Genomic DNA, 16804 nt, shown 5'->3' on the forward strand with positions numbered 1-16804 from the left:
CCAATTCTGGACGGCCAGGATCTTCCTGGGGTCCATCTCCACTCGACCTGGGGATAGGATGTAGCCCAGGAACTCAATGGACGAGACTTCGAAGGTGCTTTTTTCAAGCTTGCCATAGAGACTGTGGGTCCGCAGATGCTGGAGCACCGATTTGACATGCCGTTCATGTTGTGGCAGTGATCTGGAGAAGACAAGGATATCGTCCAGATATACCACAACATGGGTATCCAACAGGTCACGGAAGACGTCATTGATGAAGCACTGAAAAGTGGCAGGGGCGTTACAGAGCCCGAAGGGCATGACAAGGTACTCGTAGTGCCCAAACCGTGAGCGGAATGCTGTCTTCCACTCATCCCCCTCCCTGACACGAATCAGATTGTAGGCCCCACGGAGGTCGATCTTGGTGAAGAAACGGGCATCCTTAACTCTGTCCAGCAAGTCGGGAATGAGAGGGAGTGGGTACCGGTTCTTCTTGGTGAGGTCGTTCAGGGCCCGGTAATCGACACAGGGCCGGAGACCCCCATCTTTTTTCCCCACAAAGAAGATGCCGGCCCCAACTGGAGAGGTCGAGGGACGGATGAACCCCTTCGCTAGGCTCTCCTCTATGTAGTCCTTCAGGGCCCTGGTCTCGGGTTCGGACAGATTGTACAAGCGTCCGTACGGCAGTGGGGCTCCAGGGAGCAGGTCAATGGGGCAATCATAAGGCCTGTGTGGTGGCAAGGCGTCTGCTCTTTTTTTTTCAAAAACGTCTGCATAGTCCCGATATTTGTCGGGTAGTCTGTGTTCAACGGTGCCCAGAACCGTAGGAGGGCTAGGAGCCGGAGACGCATGAATAGGAGAACCGGAGGGGGGCGTGAAGGTGATGGAGCCAGAGGTCCAGTTAATCGTGGGGTTGTGTCTCCTAAGCCAGGGGATGCCTAAAATGACTGGAAACAAGGGGGAAGGCACGATGTCCCACACGATCTTCTCGGAATGGTAAAGGCCGATGCGGAGGAACAAGGGATGTGATTCCATGGCGATAGGTCCCGTCTTTAGGGTGCTGCCATCCACCAGAGGAAGCTGGGATGGGTTCTTCTTAGGGCGCAACGGGATGCCTAGTTGGGAAGCCAGATCCTTGTCCATAAAACAGCTGCTTGCGCCCGAATCAATGATGGCAGAGAGATCAATATTGTTGTTGTCCAGCTGCAGGGAAACAGGGATGGTGAGATGAGACGAGTTGTTATACATAGGTAGGTTAATGCATACCGTGGGTGTCACCGGCCTACCTTCGGGAGGTTTGATGGGACAGTCCTTCAAGAAATGGCCCGGTTTTGCGCAGTATAAACACAGATGCAAGGTTCTTCTCCTGGTTCTCTCCATCGTGGACAGGGGACCCCGAACAGCCTCCTCCTGGTTACCGTCTGCCGCCACAGGAACAGGAAGCCCTAAGTGTTCCAACCGGCGCTCCGTTAGAGGCGGGGTCTGATGCCGCTCCTGTCGTCTCTCCCGGAAGCGGCGATCCAGGTGGGTTACTGAGTCCATCAGGCCCCCCAAGGAGCCCGACACCCCAATGCGGGCGAGCTCATCCTTGAGCTGCTCGGACAAACCGATGCGGAACTGGTCAATCAAGGCCACCTCGTTCAAGCCCGTATCCGGGGCTACCTCACGGAATTCCATGATGTAATCCTCCACTGGACGTCTGCCCTGGCGGAGGGTGCGCAAGGTACCCCTGGCGGTTGAAGAACGCAGGGGGTCATCATAAAGTCTTTGCATAGCTGTGGCAAAGGACTTCCAGGATGCCAGCACTGGGTCATTGGCTAGTAGGAGTTGGTGCGCCCAGGTCTGGGGAGGCCCTGAGAGCAAGGAAATTGCCGTGCGTACCTTGACGAAGTCCGTGGCATATGTACGTGGCTTCAGGGAAAACAACAGCTCGCAGGAGATGATGAAGGAGCGGAACTTCCTCCGATCTCCTGAAAACCGCTCAGGGAGGCTGACTGACGGCTCGCTAGAGACCACTTCCAGGGTGCGCGCGGGCGGGGGAGGCGAGGGTGGTAGCGCGGTGCGCTCTGCGATGTGCTGCTCCTGTGTGGCAACCCTCTGCAGCAGATGCTCATGACTCGCTTGCATCTCCTGGAAGGCCTGCGTCATGAGGTTAAGTTGCTGGGCCATGGCCGTCATGGGATCCACTGCTTTTGCGGGTTCCATGGTGAAGGCTGAGTTATTCTGTCAGAACCTCCCAGGGAGCCAGTAGTGGGATGCGGAACCCACTGGCAGTAAGCAGCTGACAGCCCAGAACGCGGTACAAGTTTAGGGATAATCCAAGAGGGGTAGTCAATGTCCAATCCGGGTCGAGGCAGGCAGCGAAGGTTCAAGGCGGAAGACAGTCCAGGGGTCAGTAGCAGGGAAGGATACAAAGAAACAACAGGCAATAGAAGGATCTGCAGGGAGGCTAGGTGTTCACCACAAGGTGGAATAACTCAGCAATGAACCAGAGCTCAGGCCAGGTCTTTATAGCCAGGGAAGGTAGGAACCACCCTCTCCAGGAACCAATGGCAGGCGAGGAAGGTGGAAGGTGTGTACTGGGAATCTCCCTCAGCAAGGCTCACACCTGACAGCCGGATAATGCAGGAACTCTATGCACCCGGAAATGTGCGAGCAGCCTGTGTACTGCGCACACGCCGTGCATCCGCACCTCGGGCACCAGGTGTTCTACCGAGCTGAAGGGGAACCCGTGCCCTGCGCCGTGCCCGAGGTCCCAGAGCAGGGGTAACACCCCCTGCTTCCTGACAATTTCAAATGCCTGATTTAAACCCTTGTATGTATAGGGGCATCACACACGCCCTGAATCAGTGTAGGCCTGAAGTAAATATATCTTTGCACAAAATGGCTGTATTTCAAATGGCTGTATTTCAAATGCCTAATTCAAACCCCTGTATGTAGAGGGGGTATCTCACAGGGCCTGAACCAGTGTAGGCCTGAATTCAATATTGGTGCACCAAATGGCGGTATTTAAAACCTCTGAATGTAACCCAAACTTATTAAGGGTGTATCTCACAATGACATCTGCATCAAAGGCTGCCAACAAAATTTTTTTTGCCCAAATGAGTGTTTGTTTAAAAACTGAATTTGACAGCAGTATATAAGCCTGTAATTTCACACCTGCTGATGCAGCAAGGCCTGAAAATAGTGTTTTTTGTCAAAAGAGTGTGTTTTTCAAAGCCCAGAAAATGATGGGTGTATTTCTACCTTAAATTGCACACTGACTAATACAGATGTTGTAGTTTGCCCTCAAAAAATTGTGATTTGCAATGTCCCAAAAGCTCAGATGCAGTGCTGGTGCACTGAGCATGCATAAAATGGCCGCCGCCACCCACCTAACTAACAGAATTCTTAAAGTTAGTATTTTTTGGTCAATGAGCTCAGGGCAGGGTAAAACGATAGTGCCCTGCACCCACACAACTATTTGTCTGAAGATCGCTGAGTTAGATTCTCTCCTATGCTCTCCCTGAAATCACAAGTCCAGCAGCATCCTCTCCCTACACTTGTATCAGCAGAGTGACGTGCAGCGCTACGTGACTCAAGCTTATATAGAGCCTGGGTCACATGCTGCTCTGGCCAATCACAGCCATGCCATTAGTAGGCATGGCTGTGATGGCCTCTTGGGGCAAGTAGTACGACGCTTGTTGATTGGCTGCTGTGCAGCCTTTCAAAAAGCGCCAAGAAAGCGGCGAACACCGAACCCGAACCCTAACTTTTACGGAAATGTTCGGGTCCGGGGTCCCAAAATCCTAAAGTTCGGTACGAACCTGAACTTTACAGTTCGGTTTTTCGGGTTCGCTCAACCCTAGTGGTCACCCAAATAAGAATGTTTTTTTTTTTTTTTTTTCTGCTGGGTGTTGCCATTTAAACCCATTTTTTTTTTTTTTCTTCTCTGCTTGATTAAGGGGAGTGGCCTGGGCAACCAGGTGCTATAAATTAAACCACTAATCTCCCTGAGCTTGCTCTTCCTGAGGCTTGCTCTACTAAGTGGGCTTCTTATTAAGTGGAGTTAAAAAAAAGGAGTTCAAGAAAAGGAGTTGGAAACTAAGGTTGGATATATTTTCCTTGTGTGTTGTTCGCTTAATTCTAGGTAGTCCTTCAACTACAGCAGACAGGGTCTAATTCTAAATCATATTTACTGTTTTACTTTTTTACTGTTGTAATCCCCATTTAGTATGTGTTGCACAATTGACAACGCAGTCCAGTGCACATCTTGCATGATGTATGCAGTCCTGGAACTGCCGTTCGACGGTGTATATCTTTGTTCAAGATGTGAGCAAATTACCAGTCTGGAATTGCAAATCGAGTCTCTAAACAGGCATGTTGCAACACTGAGAGGCATTGACAATTTGCAAAAGAGTTTGCTTCTCACCGAGCAAGCACTCTTTGGGGTAGATGAGGGGGAGGGTGACAGAGAGGAGGCTGAGGAAAGTGAGGTAGCTAGCTGGGTAACAGTTAGAAAGCGGGGTAGAGGGAAGAGTGCCAGGGAGGCTAGCCCTGATCTGACACACCCCAACAAGTTTGCACGTTTGGCAGATGAGGGGGATGTCAGTCCAGGGACGGCACTGCTGCAGCCGGACACTTCCTCTGCCAGTCAGGGGAATGTCTACTCCAGTAAGCAGGGAACCAGGAGAGCAGGGCAGGCCAGACAGGTGCTGGTAGTGGGAGACTCCATTATTAGGGAAATCTGTCACAAAGACCGTGATCGCCGAACAGTGTGCTGTCTTCCTGGCGCTAGAGTTCGACACATCGCGGATTGGGTTGACAGATTACTGGGAGGGGCTGGAGAAGATCCAGCGGTCATGGTTCATATCGGAACCAATGACAAAGTTAGAGGTAGGTGGAGAGTCCTTAAAAATGATTTCAGGGATTTAGGTCAAAAGCTTAGGGCAAGGACCTCAAAGGTAGTATTTTCCGAAATACTGCCTGTACCACGAGCCACACAAGAAAGGCAGTGGGAGATTAGGGAGATTAACAAGTGGCTCAAGAACTGGTGTAGGAAGGAGGGGTTTGCGTTCCTGGAGAACTGGGCTGACTTCTCTATCGGCTTCAAGCTCTATCGTAGGGACGGGCTGCACCTCAATGGGGAAGGGGCAGCTGTGCTGGGGAGAAAGATGGCTAGAAGGTTGGAGGAGTGTTTAAACTAGGGACTGGGGGGGGGGAAATTACACTATAGGAGGGGAAGATAGTGAAGATAGAGACTGGGGGCAAGGTAGTGGGACTGTGGGAGGAATGGAAGGAGGGACTAGAACAGTTCAGAAGGAAAGGTGTAGGGTAAAAAATATACATAAACCTCTCAAATGTATGTATACTAATGCCAGAAGCCTGACAAATAAAACTGGGGAGCTGGAATTAGTGATGTGTGAGGAGGACTATGACATAGTGGGAATAACTGAGACATGGCTGGATGATAGCTATGACTGGGCAGTTAATGTACAAGGTTACAGTCTGTTTAGAAAGAATCGTCAAAAGCGGAGAGGGGGAGGGGTTTGCCTTTATGTACAGTCCTGTCTAAAGCCCACACTCCGGGAATATTTAAGTGAGGGACATGAACATGTGGAGTCACTGTGGGTAGAGATACATGGAGCTAAAAACAACAATAAATTACTAATAGGAGTTTACTATAAACCACCTAATATACCAGAGTCCACAGAAAATCTACAACTAAACGAGATAGACGAGGCGGCAAATCATAATGAGGTGGTTATTATGGGGGACTTCAACTACCCAGATATAGACTGGGAAACTGAAACTTGTATATCTCAAAAGGGAAACAGGTTCTTGGCAATAACCAAAGACAATTACCTCTCCCAACTGGTTCAGGACCCGACTAGAGGGATGGCCATACTGGACTTAGTATTAACCAATAGGCCTGACAGAACAACAGACGTGCAGGTTGGTGGACACCTGGGAAATAGTGACCATAAAGTAATAACCTTCCAATTATCATTCAAAAGAGCGTTTCTACAAGGAGGAACAAAAATACCAAAATTCAAAAAAGCTAAATTTAGCCAACTAAGAGAGGCCATAGGCCTAACTAACTGGGACAAAGTCCTCAAAAATAAAAATACAGCCACAAAATGGGATATCTTTAAAAACATCTTAAAATCTCATTGTGAGAAGTACATACCGTATGGGAATAAAAAGTTAAGGAACAAAAAGAAACCAATGTGGATAAATAGAACTGTAAAGAAAGCAATAAATGACAAAAAGAAAGCATATAAATCACTAAAACAGGAGTGTAGCACGGAAACACTTAAAAACTATAAGAAAAAAAATAGAACATGTAAAAAACAAATAAAAGCGGCCAAACTAAAGACCGAGAGATTAATTGCCAAAGAGAGTAAAACTAACCCTAAAATGTTCTTCAATTATATAAATGTTAAAAAGTATAAATCTGAAGGTGTCGGCCCTTTAAAGAATAATGAGGGGGGAGTCGCAGAGAGCGACGAGGAGAAAGCAAAGCTGTTAAATATTTTTTTCTCCAATGTATTCACTGAGGAAAATAAACTGTCAGATGACATGCAGAATGTAAAAATAAATTCCCCATTAAAAGTGTCCTGTCTGACCCAGGAAGAAGTACATCAGCGACTTAAAATGATTAAAATAGACAAATCGCCAGGACCGGATGGCATACACCCCCGTATCCTAAGGGAATTAAATAATGTCATAGCCAAACCCTTATTTCTGATATTTGCAGACTCTATACTGACAGGGAATGTCCAACAGGATTGGCGCGTGGCAAATGTGGTGCCAATATTCAAAAAGGGTCCAAAAACAGAGCCTGGAAACTATAGGCCGGTAAGTTTAACATCTGTTGTGGGTAAACTGTTTGAAGGTTTTCTGAGAGATGCTATCTTAGAGCATCTCAATGGAAATAAGCAAATAACGCCATATCAGCATGGCTTCGTGAGGGATCGGTCATGCCAAACTAATTTAATCAGTTTCTATGAGGAGGTAAGTTCTAGACTTGACAGCGGCGAATCAATGGATGTCGTATATCTGGACTTCTCCAAAGCATTTGACACTGTACCACATAAAAGGTTAGTATATAAAATGAGAATGCTCAGACTGGGAGAAAACGTCTGTATGTGGGTAAGTAAGTGGCTCAATGATAGAAAACAGAGGGTGGTTATTAACGGTACACACACAGATTGGGTCACTGTCACTAGTGGGGTACCTCAGGGGTCAGTATTGGGCCCTATTCTCTTCAATATATTTATTAATGATCTTGTAGAAGGCTTGCATAGTAAAGTATCAATTTTCGCAGATGACACTAAACTGTGTAAAGTAATTTACACTGAAGAGGACAGTATACTGCTACAGAGGGATCTGGATAGATTGGAGGCTTGGGCAGATAAGTGGCAGATGAGGTTTAACACTGACAAATGTAAAGTTATGCACATGGGAAGGAATAATGCAAGTCACTCGTACATACTAAATGATAAAACACTCGGTAACACTGACATGGAAAAGGATCTAGGAATTTTAAAAAACAGCAAACTAAGATGCAAAAACCAGCGTCAGGCAGCTGCTGCCAAGGCCAATAAGATAATGGGTTGCATCAGAAGGGGCATAGATGCCTGTGATAAGAACATAGTCCTACCACTTTACAAATCGCTAGTCAGACCACACATGGAGTACTGTGTACAGTTCTGGGCTCCTGTAAACAAGGCAGACATAGCAGAGCTGGAGAAGGTCCAGAGGAGGGCAACTAAAGTAATACCTGGAATGGGGCAACTACAGTACCCTGAAAGATTATCAAAATTAGGGTTAATTACTTTAGAAAAAAGACGACTGAGGGGAGATCTAATTAATATGTATAAATACAGTACAGACCAAAAGTTTGGACACACCTTCTCATTCAAAGAGTTTTCTTTATTTTCATGACTATGAAGGCATCAAAACTATGAATTAACACATATGGAATTATATACATAACAAACAAGAGTGAAACAACTGAAAATATGTCATATTCTAGGTTCTTCAAAGTAGCCACCTTTTGCTTTGATTACTGCTTTGCACACTCTTGGCATTCTCTTGATGAGCTTCAAGAGGTAGTCCCCTGAAATGGTCTTCCAACAGTCTTGAAGTAGTTCCCAGAGATGCTTAGCACTTGTTGGCCCTTTTGCCTTCACTCTGCGGTCCAGCTCACCCCAAACCATCTCGATTGGGTTCAGGTCCGGTGACTGTGGAGGCCAGGTAATCTGGCGCAGCACCCCATCACTCTCCTTCATGGTCAAATAGCCCTTACTTTCAAAGTTTTCCCAATTTTTCGGCTGACTGACTGACCTTCATTTCTTAAAGTATTGATGGCCACTCGTTTTTCTTTACTTAGCTGCTTTTTTCTTGCCATAATACAAATTCTAACAGTCTATTCAGTAGGACTATCAGCTGTGTATCCACCTGACTTCTCCTCAACGCAACTGATGGTCCCAACCCCATTTATAAGGCAAGAAATCCCACTTATTAAACCTGACAGGGCACACCTGTGAAGTGAAAACCATTTCAGGGGACTACCTCTTGAAGCTCATCAAGAGAATGCCAAGAGTGTGCAAAGCAGTAATCAAAGCAAAAGGTGGCTACTTTGAAGAACCTAGAATATGACATATTTTCAGTTGTTTCACACTTGTTTGTTATGTATATAATTCCACATGTGTGGATGCCATAGTTTTGATGCCTTCAGTGTTAATCTAGAATTTTCATAGTCATGAAAATAAAGAAAACTCTTTGAATGAGAAGGTGTGTCCAAACTTTTGGTCTGTACTGTATATCAGGGGTCAGTACAGACATCTATCCCATCATCTATTTATCCCCAGGACTGTGACTGTGACGAGGGGACATTCTCTGCGTCTGGAGGAAAGAAGGTTTGTACACAAACATAGAAAAGGATTCTTTACGGTAAGAGCAGTGAGACTATGGAACTCTCTGCCTGAGGAGGTGGTGATGGTGAGTACAATAAAGGAATTCAAGAGGGGCCTGGATGTATTTCTGGAGTGTAATAATATTACAGGATATACAGTCATGTGAAAAAATTAGGACACCCTTTGAAAGCATGTGGTTTTTTGTAACATTTTTAATAAATGGTTATTTCATCTCCGTTTCAACAATACAGAGAGATTAAAGTAATCCGACTAAACAAAGAAAACTGAAGAAAAGTCTTTTCAAGATCTTCTGTAAATGTCATTCTACAAAAATGCCTATTCTAACTGAGGAAAAAGATAGGACACCCTTGCCCCTAATAGCGAGTGTTACCTCCTTTGGCTGAAATAACTGCAGTGAGACGGTTCTTGTAGCCATCTACCAGTCTTCGACATCGGTCTGAGGAAATTTTACCCCACTCCTCAATGCAGAACTTTTTCAGCTGTGAGATGTTTGAGGGGTTTCTTGCACGTACAGCCCTTTTCAAGTCACCCCACAGCATCTCAATGGGATTCAAATCTGGACTTTGACTTGGCCATTCCAGGACTCTCCATTTCTTCTTTTTCAGCCAATCTTTGGTTGATTTACTAGTATGTTTTGGGTCATTGTCATGTTGCATGGTCCAGTTCCGCTTCAGCTTTAATTTTCTAACTGATGGTCTCACATGTTCTTCAAGCACCTTCTGATACACAGTAGAATTCATCGTGGATTCTATGATGGTGAGCTGACCAGGTCCTGCTGCAGCAAAGCAGCCCCAAACCATGACACTTCCACCTCCATGCTTCACAGTTGGTATGAGGTTCTTTTCTTGGAATGCTGTGTTTGGTTTACGCCAAACATGTCCTCTGCTGTTGTGTCCAAATAATTCAATTTTGGACTCATCTGTCCAAAGAACATTATTCCAGAAGTCCTGGTCTTTGTCAACTTTATCTCTGGCAAATGTCAGTCTGGCCTCGATGTTTCTCTTGGAAAGCAAAGGTTTCCTCCTTGCACACCTCCCATGCAAGTTAAACTTGTACAGTCTCTTTCTGATTGTAGAGGCATGTACTTCTACATCAACAGTAGCCAGAGCCTGCTGTAGTTCTCGAGATGACACTTTAGGGTTTTTGGAGACCTCTTTTAGCATCTTGCGGTCTGCTCTTGGGGTGAACTTGCTGGGGCGACCAGTCCTGGGCATGTTGGCAGTTGTTTTGAAAGCCCTCCACTTGTAGACTATCTTCCGGACAGTGGAATGGCTGATTTCAAAATCTTTTGAGATCTTTTTAAATCCCTTCCCAGACTCATAGGCTGCTACAATCTTTTTTCTGAAGTCCTCTGACAGCTCTTTTGCTCTCACCATGGTGCTCACTCTCACTTCAACAGTCAGGAGCACACCAAACTAAATGTCTGAGGTTTAAATAGGGCAAGCCTCATTCAACATGCAGAGTAACGATCTACTAATTATGTGCACCTGGTGTGAGATCTGAGCCAATTTAAGAGGGAATACATGTGAGGGTGTCCTATCTTTTTCCTCAGTTAGAATAGGCATTTTTGTAGAATGACATTTACAGAAGATCTTGAAAAGACTTTTCTTCAGTTTTCTTTGTTTAGTTGGATTACTTTAATCTCTCTGTATTGTTGAAACGGAGATGAAATAACCATTTATTAAAAATGTTACAAAAAACCACATGCTTTCAAAGGGTGTCCTAATTTTTTCACATGACTGTAGCTACTAGAGAGGGGTCGTTGATCCAGGGAGTTATTCTGATTGCCTGATTGGAGTCGGGAAGGATTTTTTTATTCCCCTAAAGTGGGGAAAATTGGCTTCTACCTCACAGGTTTTTTTTTTGCCTTCCTCTGGATCAACATGCAGGATAACAGGCCGAACTGGATGGACAAATGTCTTTTTTCGGCCTTATGTACTATGTTACTATGTTATGCTCAAGGGAAAGCTGCACAACATAAATATAGATCTTATTCATGGTTCATAAACCATGTATGGGCAGCTACAGGGCCTTTTTTAGTCAAACTAATATAGAGAAGCCTTAAAAGAGGTTCTGCCATAACTGATTTAAAAAACACAAGCTATGGCTGGTATGGTGACAGTTGAGGATTTAATCTGAGCGTGTGCGACCACCTCAGTGAGGTGGATGGAAAAATAAGGAAAAGAAAAAACAGCAGGTGGCGCTATACAGATAGATTTTATTGAATAAGTCAGTGGCTATACTTCATATATATACAGTATTTATAGCGGCTCTCCTTTCCTACTGGTGCTCTGACTTATGTGACTCACCCAGTCACTAGTGACGCAAACGTTTTTTTTTTATAAGAACAGTAGACAGGCGTTCAACATCTGGTTCAACACAGATAGTTTAAGCAGTTAGATAAAATCCACATTTATTCTGATACATAGGTTATATAAAACGTCAACTTAAAACCCCAAACGAAAATATTTCCAAGTAAAATATATACAGTTATAATTAAAAATAAATGAAAATATAATTAAAGAATGCAAAAAATAAATGAAAAAAATATAAAAAGGAAAAAAGTCCCAATTGGAACTTCTTGTAATATAGCTTGAGAGGAACATGTTCCGTTCCAAAAGTTGTTGCTGCAGTTTTCAAAAACGGATATTTAAACAGGCGTATGGTGAAGTAACTTGGACTTTGTTCATATTATTTCCAGATATTTAAGGCAAATATAGAAAAACAGGTACATGTGGAAGTATTTGAGTCTTTCAGTATGTGTATATCACTTTGTTAGTTTAGATAATTCATCCACATATACACCACTCTGATTTATATATGTACCGCCATGGTTTGGGGGTTCATCCACAAAGGTAAGTAAATGGTTAAAGAGTTAATAGTTTATCCACACAGGTACGTAAATGGTAAGCATTTAAATAGTTAATACTTCATCCATGAAAAACCTGATGCTGCAGTCAGTATTTCAGAATGTTCATCATGGAGAGCGTATTGTTCACTGTTAAAATGACATTAATATGGCCAACAGGTTATGAAGTATAGATGGTGAGTCTGTTAGTTTCTTACTCACTGTTAGGTGATCTGTTGTTAGCTGATACTGGTGGCGTCCCACCCTTTAATCAGCTTCACTCACCCTGCTTGCTGGCAGCTTACAATCTCCGATGTTATGGCCGTATAGGTAGTGCGCTGAAGTTAATTCCCCACGTGGTATGCTTTGTAATCTTTATATATAGGCTATACGCTGGAATTGGCGTCTCACGTGTTGTACTTCACATCACGTGCTTTCGGGTCAGATATTGTTGTATATCTATATCCGTGATGGCGAACCTATGGCACGCGTGCCAGAGAGGGCACGCAGAGCCTTCTCTGTCGGCACGCGCGCCCTAGCCCATATGTAAAGAGGAGGATCGCGGTCCGGACTCCAGCTGACTTACATTGATGTGCGCCGAACACAGAGCGGGGGACTGGCATCAGCGCTGCGCCGAACACAGAGGGGAGGGACTGGCATCAGCGCTGCAAAGACAGAGGGGAGTGAGAGGGGAGGGACTCACATCACTGTGCGCCTCCTGCAATCAGGAAGCAGAGAGGGCGCAACATGTGATATGGGAGGGGCGGAGGCAGAGCCAGAGGACCGAACGGAACATTGCAGGGCAGCTCACTACCCTTCAGTATTCCGTCAGTGACTGCTTGTGGGTTTCAGGTAGAAACATAACGCTGGTTGGCTGAGCTTCTGCCAATCAGCGTTATGCTTCTTCCTCAGCTGTGTCAGTACAACATCATCTTGCTCTGTCAGTTGTACAGCCTGGACCCACGAGCTGAACAAGCAGTGAGAGAATCACATCTGGCCTGGTATAATTATTTTTTAATGTAAAACTTCACACTGACTGAGGGGACTCAGGGAGCACCCCTGTTCCCCACTCATACACCTCCAGACTCCAGCCCAGTGTATGGGAGGTGGTAGAGGGGTCCTCCTCCCTAAGGGCCCATGCACACGACCAGTCTAAGGCTTGTTTCACGCTAGCGTCAGGACGGATCCGACAGCCTGTTGGATCCGTCCTGCCGCTAGTTCACGTGTGGCCCCGAACTGCTGCTCATCCCCATTGACTATAATGGGGGCGGATTTCCAGCAGCAGCGCTCGGTGAGAGGCCCTTGGACTAAAACTACGACATGTCCGACATTTAGTACGGCAGCCTCTCACCAAGTGCTGCCGCTGGAACGCCGCCCCCATTTTAGTCAATGGGGATGAGCAGCAGTCCGGGGCCACACATGAACTAGCGGCAGGACGGATCCAACAGGGATCCATCCTGTCGCTAGTGTGAAACTAGCCTGAGTGGGCCATATGTCCCGGACTGGTATTGATCATGTGCAGGGGAGCACACAACATCATAAGATCTTATGATTGTGGGACATTAGTTCCCCTGTACACAATCAATGCCAGTCTGGGATATCTGGTCCGCTCACGTTATTTGAATGAAAAAAAAGGATCTCTGCCGGTCCCCAATTATAGCGAACAGGGCCAGGTGAACTTCCGGCAGTGCACGTGGTAGTTACGGATCCGGCAGGCTGTTCCCCCACCGGAAAAGCCTGCCGGAGAAGGCTGCCGTCAGTGTGAAAGTAGCCTAAGTTGGGAAGTGTTCAAGTTACCATTATTTTTCCATTCTGAATAAAGAAAAAAAAAAAAAAAGAATCCTGTAAAAAAAAAAATCCTGTGCATCAGTTGCACATTTACCATTTATTTGATCCATTTCTGTGTGATCCTTTAGGCCTCATGCACACGACAGTGAATAATGGCCGTGTGACTGCCGTCTAAGTAACGTCCGTCACACAGCCATTTTTAGCACCAATGAAAGTCTATGGGGCTATTCACATGGCCGTTCTTTTAACAGCCAGTGAATAGCATCTGTCCAAAAATAGGACATGTCTTATTTTTGTCCGTTTCCACAGCCATGCGGACCCCACTGAAATCAATAAGACAGCCAATTGACGAGTACACTTTTATTAGGGGTTTAAAAGTGTCCCCATGGTTTAAACAATGCCCCCATGGTGACCCGCAGCAAAAAAAAAAAAAAAACTCACCTCATCCACTTGCTCGTGGTGCGGCAGTCTCTTCTCTCTTCATTGAGCACGACCTGCCGAATTACCTGCGATGTGTGTGGTGACGTCATCACGCACATCGCAGGTCCTGTTCAGTGAAGATAGAAGAGACTGCTGCAGAGCGAGCAAGTGGAGTGTGTTTTTTTTTTCCGTGTAAAATCAAGAAAACAGAAACAACGGTGGACCATTATGGGGGCATTGTTTAAAGCATGGAGGAAATTAAGATGGGGCATTAAAAAATTTTATTCATACCCTACGGTGGGCCATTATTTAAGATGGGACCTACATTGGGGGCATTATTAAAGCTGAGGGTGCTAAAAAAACCACACACACACACACACACACACACACACTATGGGGGACATTATTAAAGCTGGGGACAGTAAAAAAAATTCCTACACTATGGGGGCCATTATTAAAGCTGGGGTCCTACATGGGGGCATTATTAAAAATATATATTTACACTGTGGGAGACATTATTTTAACTGGGGACAAAATAGGGGGCATTATTAAAGCTCGGGGCAGTAAAAAATAAAAATAAATCCTACCCTATGGAGGACATTATTTTACGAGGGGGCCTACATGGGAGCGTTATTAACGCTGGGGGCAGCAAAAAAAAAAAATCCTACACTATTGGGGACATTATTTTAGATGGGGGCCTACCATCCTGTGGGTGTTCTCAGAAGGGTGGGTCTAGAAATGACTGCCAATCAAATTCATCAGTTTTTCACGTCCGTTTTTAACGGACATAAAAAACTGATGCAAAATGGACATTAAAAATGTACACATGGCCAGAAAATGGATGCACACACTGATGCAAAATGGCCATCAAAAACTGACAATGTGTCCGTTTTTAATGGACGTTTTTTTCCCTGTCATGTGCATGTAGCCTTAGGCTACTTACACACATGCGCTTTGCATTCTGGCAGGCTGTTCCCTCTGAGAACAGCCTGCCAGGATGAACTTGATTCAGCGCAGCCGGATGAAAATGCAATATCTTCCAGCCCCGTTGAAGTATAATGGGGTACAGATGACATTGCATTTACAATATGTTTTGCCCTATAAGAGGCACCAGCCCATAAGACTCACATAGGTTTTAAAGGAGGACATTAAGAAAAAAATATTTTTCATTAGACCTCAGATCAGACCTCCAATCAAACCTCCAATTTTAATAAGAACCTCAATCAGACTTAGCTCAGACCCAAATGTGAATGTGCCCCAATCAGACCTCAGTTAAGAATTGCCTCTCATCAGCCCCCATGTGTCTCATCAGTCCCCATGCGTCTCAGGTCATCCCCCATGCCTCTCATCAGCCCCAAAACACAGAGCATATAAAATAAAAAATAACACCTCTCCTGCTCTGGATGCCACTGCCATAATGGAAGCGCTCATTAGTATTCGCCCCATAAGACACTGGAGCATTTTCCTCCCACTTTTGGTGGAAAAAAATGTGTCTTATGCGGCGAAAAATACAGTACATCTGGCTGACCCCTGAAGGATGGACAAAAACAGCAGAATGCTGCCATTTTTTGTCTGGATGATCTTCCACTTGCCTGCTGGAACATACTACCAGACATCTGCTAATGCACTAATGCAGATGTGAAGGTAGCCTTGTCCTGCATGCAGGATTTTTTTTTCCACCTGAAAAACATATCTGAGATAGAACTAAACATGCATAACTGATGCACACAATAGTTTTTTTTTTTTTAGCAGGATCCATTTCCATTGCCCTCTTGTGCTGTGGTCAGCTAATTGAAATGGAACCCCAGCTAAGAATCACTGCCGTAGATTGTTGATTTAAATTAATATCCATTTCTTTAGTGTTAACTAATATTATTAGCTATTTTTGGTATAGGGATAGATTTTATTGGGTGCTTCATTTTTCTTTTTAATGTTGTGTATTTGTAGACTCCAAGTCTTGAACACCCAAAAATGAGTGCAGCAAAAAAAGCAAAAACAGATAGTGGAAGATCATTCCAAGAGGCCTGGACAGAGTCATTTGGAGTGATTGAACGCAATGGGAAAGCGTTATGCATTCTCTGTAATGAAACTGTTGTGTGTCGCACATCAAGTGTCAGACGGCATTTGGACACCAACCACAAAAGTGTTGCCGCACTTGGTGAAACTGAAAGAAAAGAGTTTCTTGAAGGGAAATTAAGAAGCTATCAATCCCAGTACCGTAGTTTTTCCAACTACCTTTCTAAAACAAATCATCTGACAAATGCCAGTTTTCAAATTTCACTATGCCTAGCAAAACATGGTAAGCCCCTCTCTGATGGGGATATGATAAAAATGGCCATGCTGTCTGGGAGTAATTCCCTTTTCCATGATTTCCCAAACAAGGATAAGATTATTCAGCGCATCTCTGAGATGCCACTTAGCAGAAATACTGTTAAAGACCGAGTCCAGCGCATGGCCAGTGATGTTAGTCAGCAGCTCACCACTGACTTACAAAAGGCAGCCTGGTACTCCATGTGCTTGGACGAAAGCACAGATATAAATAATCATGCAAGGCTAGCAGTAATTTTGCGTTATGCTGCTGGTGACATCATGAGAGAAGAGCTGGTGAAACTAGTGTCTTTGCCTAAAAGAACACAAGGGATAGATATCTACAATGCTGTGATGGAGGTTTTTTTGTCACAAGACATAAGACCAGAAAAAGTGGTTTCAATTACTAGTGATGGGGCGCCTTCTATGGTGGGGGCAACATCTGGTTTCATACAGTTCTTTGTTAAAGAAACGAAACATGAAGTCATTCAGTTCCATTGCATTATACACCAAGAAGCTCTTTGTGCCAGGGAAAGCA

Source organism: Bufo bufo, chromosome 2 (assembly GCF_905171765.1).
Source record: "Bufo bufo chromosome 2, aBufBuf1.1, whole genome shotgun sequence".
NCBI lineage: Eukaryota > Metazoa > Chordata > Amphibia > Anura > Bufonidae > Bufo > Bufo bufo.